This window comes from Spinacia oleracea, chromosome 1, assembly GCF_020520425.1.
Source record: "Spinacia oleracea cultivar Varoflay chromosome 1, BTI_SOV_V1, whole genome shotgun sequence".
NCBI lineage: Eukaryota > Viridiplantae > Streptophyta > Magnoliopsida > Caryophyllales > Amaranthaceae > Spinacia > Spinacia oleracea.
The window spans coordinates 64,480,148-64,485,266 of NC_079487.1; the positions used below are offsets into that span (position 1 = coordinate 64,480,148).

The 5,119-nt window shown below is 31.9% G+C and overlaps 1 long non-coding RNA gene across 2 annotated transcripts; it reads left to right on the top strand.

Annotated features, from left to right (window-relative positions):
- The first annotated feature begins 1,180 nt into the window (after positions 1-1,180).
- Positions 1,181-3,921, top strand: LOC110800977 (uncharacterized). Of its 2 annotated transcripts, XR_008925928.1 has the most exons (4): positions 1,181-1,377; positions 2,281-2,547; positions 2,821-2,942; positions 3,350-3,921. It is a non-coding gene; the product is annotated as an uncharacterized lncRNA (long non-coding RNA). The 2 variants fall into 2 exon arrangements; XR_002536811.2 differs by having other exon boundaries at positions 1,183-1,377; positions 2,821-3,921.
- Positions 3,922-5,119: the final 1,198 nt, after the last annotated feature.

Consider the following 5,119-nt stretch of genomic DNA (forward strand, 5'->3'; position numbering starts at 1 on the left):
GTTCAGAGTTGCTTGTAGGGCAACTGCTAGTCAACATCTGTTTCTTTTAAGCTAGCTTATGTGTAGTTGAGTTGTTGTTTTTTGGGTTGCCTGTGTTCTGGTGGTTTGGTCTTTATGTTGTCCTGGCTTTGGCTAGGTGTAATCCTCTCCTTTTGGTAATAAAATATCTTTATTTGCCAAAAAAAAATGACTTATTCAATTGAATATAATTTATTGAATTAAATTTATTAATTAGCTCAAGCAAGAAAATAACTAGTCAAATAAGTCCAAATTGACATATGTCATCTCCTGGTGTATCCTTAGATTTAAAAAAAAAAAAAATTTAAAAAAATCTTTTAAAATATAGTTACGATTTCATGATTATTATAGTAAGAATCTATCATAATATATTAATGTCTGATTAAGTTGAATTGTATTTATTTTATTTTAGATTAGTGTTTGATTTTGGATGAATTTTATTTTAGATTTATTTTTTAATTATTAGAGTGTTTGATTTTAGATGGAGTTGTATATATTAGGAATTAATTAATTAAAATATCTACGTGACACCTAACTAATTATCTACGTGGCAATCAATTTTTTTTAATTCAAAAATAAATTAGAAATCTTATTTTTATTTGCCGAAACCATTAGTAATCCTACGTGGTGCTCTAATAATTAAGCATATATGCCTATTGGATTAATGTTTGATTTTAACTTGAAATTTATTTATTTTATTTTAGATTAGTGTTTGATTTTGGATGAATTTTATTTTAGATTTATTTTTTAATTATTAGAGTGTTTGATTTAAGATGGAGTTGTATATATTTGTAATTAATTAATTAAAATATCTACGTGACACCTAATTAATTATCTACATGACAATCGATTTTTATAATTCAAAAATAAATTAGAAATCTTATTTTTTATTGACTGAAACCATTAGTAATCTTACGTGCCGCTCTAATAATTTGACAAATATGCCTCATTTACATATATATATATATATATATATATATATATATATATATATATATATATATATATATATATTAGATTTCCCTCAAAATTCAAGAAATCATAAATTTTTTAAAAATATTCCCTCTAAATAGCGGGATACAATAATTCAATTTGGCGGTAATTCCATTTTAGGAGCCCGCTTCCCTAAAAATAAAAAAATTCAGGAACCCGCTATTCTACATTTCCTAATTTCATTATCCCGCTGTAACCTCTCACAATACCTACTCTCACAAAATTTTCTCTTTAATTTCATTCACTTTCCCCTCCGCTCTTGCAATTCCTCTCTAGTGCGACTCATCTTCTTCAAATCGGTTGAATTTCGGTGTTCCTGCATATGTTTTCACCTTCGTTGCGGTTACTCCTATTTCAATTTGCTAGGTACGTATGTAATTAATATGATATTTTGTTTCAATTTTCGCTATTTTGATTGCTACATTTAGGGATCAAAATTTGTTCAACTTGTTCAACGAATTTCAATTTCTGAAGTTAGGGTTTCAAATATTCTTTGTTAGGAAGTTAGGAAATACATAATTTACATTCTGACAATCAAGAATTCCAGGAAATTGAAACCCTTAGTTTCCCGTTTAGGTGTTCTTCCAAGTATTTATCAAATTTTGTCTGTGTTAATGGATTAATCTGTTTGTGGGGACTTGGATGCAAAATCCATCACTTTGATATTTTGGATCAGCCATTAAAAATGCATGCCCCGATCTTGAGTTTGAATTGCAACAATCCGTCAAAGAGTCTGATATTGTCATACTGCATTTTCTGATATGTGCCTCCTGGTTTCAAATGTTCATGGCTTTGTTACTTGGACACTTTGGTTGATAGACATGTGTAGGTGTACAAAGAAAGTTTAGTTTTACTTTTGGAGTGTAATGAATGATCTACTTTGTCATGACAAAGATTAAGTATAACTACTGCTCCATTCTACTTGATTTATTTCACATTCCTTCGTTACTTTGGTTGCAATGTCATTATAGTTTTTGTCCTGGGGTTTTATTACAACAAACTGTAATCTCAAGAACCTTGGCTTTTAGTATGTGTACCTAGTTATATATTGCATCCTTTGTAAATTGTAAAATTGGAAGTAGACGTGTTATATCCAAATATCCTTGCACCAATGTTGCGGTCCTTGCTGAGATTGTTTGTTACTCCGTATATTATGTTCCTTACAGCTCCTAATTTGCAGGATTATATGCTACATTTAGGTAAATGTTATGATGACTTCTTGAAGCACGCAACTAGTTTTGAACGATATTTTTATATGCTTCTTTTCAGGTTGATCTGGTAATTTCCTCCTCCAATCATCCTAGAGAGCCTCCCAGAAGATCAGAATCAGCAACCACCTATCAATCTTCATGACTAACAGAAATGCAAGTTCAACAAGAGAAGATGACATGAGCGATTTAAAACATCTGTCTGTTTTTGAGATGCCCGGAAATAGAGTTGATACTGATCAAATGAGTATGCTAATAGGGAATACATGTTCTAAAGTGCGTACTGCGTTGCAAGAAACTCAAATTGTAGAACCATAACCATAATAGAGTTAGTTCCTCGAGTTTTTGTCTATTTTTCTTTCAGCATGGTTAAATTGATCCTTGGGAGGTACCAGATTCTGCTCATCCAAGAACTATAATCATCTAATATACTAACATATACCATCACACTGTATTTTTACTTGGATCGGGTTGGATTGTTTGGTACCTCCCTGGAATTTGTGTGATATTCCTCTGGATATTCCTAGCCGAAGTTTAATTTGTAAACTTACATTGTTCTGTTTCTTCTCACTCATCTATAGTTGATTGGCTTCTTTTACAGACAAAGCAGACCGCTACCCAACAATAGTGTTTCGAGGATCGACATGCCTTTGAACTTCAGTGTGTCCTTGAATTTTTCCACATTTCCACATCCGAATGAGTTATCAGCTCCAACATCTCCCTGTGAGCCTCCTGGTCCTCCCCATATATATTTCTTTTCCCTATTAGATAATTTTTTATAGTAGATGGCATGACCTTGATTCAAATGTACATACATGTCTTTTTCTGAAATGCATGTTGACTGTACCTCTTACAGCTTGCTTTCCCAAATGTCAGCATCCCCTTTCAACTTCTGTAATTCATTCCCTAAGCTAGTTTTAACTACCTGGGCAACATTGTTCTCATCAGTTAGACCAGAACTTCTGGTTTGCACTAACTGAAGTACCCAGCAAGCTATCTTAACTTTTCTTCTTCTCTTCAAAAATTGAATCTGCAGGTTTATTGTGTACTTATTAGTTCAATTTTGTTAGTGTATTTATCTATTGTTATGACTTGTCATAAACTGTTGGGTTTTTTTTTTATTGTCCAAGAAATTTTATATTGTCGGCATGGAGAAAGGTCTTTGCAGTGGTTGCGAGGTGTGGTAGGGATGCTGGTGTAACAGGGTTGTCTTGCTAGCAGGTGCATACACGCGAGTGATGGTTGCATTCTTGTAATTTGCTAGAATTGTGGTTATTGCATCAGGTTGGGCAAAAGAGTGAATACTTGTGCATTCATTTGTTCTATACTTCTATGTGTGATACTCTGTAATATGACTATCACTTCAGGTCTGTGAGTTGTCTTCTATCAGTTTGATTAGTGTTGCTTCTGTCAGGTTGATTATTACCGCCGACCAAATATTTCCAGAAACACGATATTTGTGTCTGCATCATTTGTATGGTGTTTCCCAACTGACCATCTGTAGTAAGCATATCCCTACAAAACACATCTTCTCTCTTGTGGGCAAGTAGACTTGGTACTCAGTGTGCCTACACAGTGTGTCCCTAGTGTGTCCCTTGTAGGCAGTTAATATTTTATGCTCATAGTATTGTTTGTTGTTATCTTGTATTGCCAAGCATGGGCTCATTTAAGATAATAAAAGACTATGTGAACTAATATTCCACTACATCTCGGCTGAATTTGTTCGATCTGAAATGATGACAACGCTTTCCCCTTTTGTATATAGAACTTGAGAAGCAAATTTCTGATCTCCAAGTTTGGTCTGTTTTATATGATTTTATTAGTTGATTTTAGCTCAATCTAAGCATGCCTGCACAACTTTTTTTCCTCTTAAAACTACCACGACACTTTTGTAACAAAAAGAGCCTATTAGCTCAATTGGTAGAGCTTTGTGCAATTGCACAATGATGTAGGTTCAAATCCTACATGGGCTATTTTTAGTTTATAATATTATTCTCCTATTGGTTGATCATTTACTTTAGTTTATGATACCCTGACTAATCCAAGGAAGAAAAACCAGAAACCTAATTCATGAAAATAGCTTGGATAATAAAATTATTCTCCTACTAGTGTGGGCTCACTTAAGATAATAAAAGACTATGTAAACTAATATGTCACTACACTTTATTTTTTCTTCTTAAAACTACCATGACACTATACCAATAAAAAGAGTCTATTAGTTCAATTGGCAAAGCTTTGTGCAATTGCACAATGATGTAGGTTTGAATCCTACATAGGCTACTATTAATTTATAATATTATTTTCCTATTGGTTGATCGTTTACTTTAGTTTATTATACCCTTATTAATCTAAGGGAAAAAAAAATCAGAAACCTAATTCATGAAAAATAAGTCGGAGAAATGAACAGAAGAATATAAAAACCACGGTTACGAGCACAAAATATGGATAAAAAGCAAAAAACGAACAATAAAAATAAAAGACTTGCCCGCAAATTTCTTAGCTAAAAAGTACATTCTAGGGGCATTATAAATTTCATTGATGCTAAAAAGAAGGTTTTAGAGGCAAACATTACTTTATTAAAACTAAAAGAAATAGGGAAATTCTATTTGGTAGCATTACACTTTTGCAAATTCTCATTTATAACAAATATTTTGTCACTTTCTCTAAAATAGCCTTAGTAATCTAAGTTTTCTCTAATATAACATTATTTCAATAATTTTGACTTAATTAATCTAATTAGAGTTTACCATGAATTAAAATTATAACATTTCTCTAATATAACATTATTTCTTTAATTTTGACATTATATTTGTTTTATTATTGTATACGGAATCTTACTGCTATAAAGTACTTTTTCGGGGCAACCATTATTTCATTAATGCTAAACAATACTTTTTAGG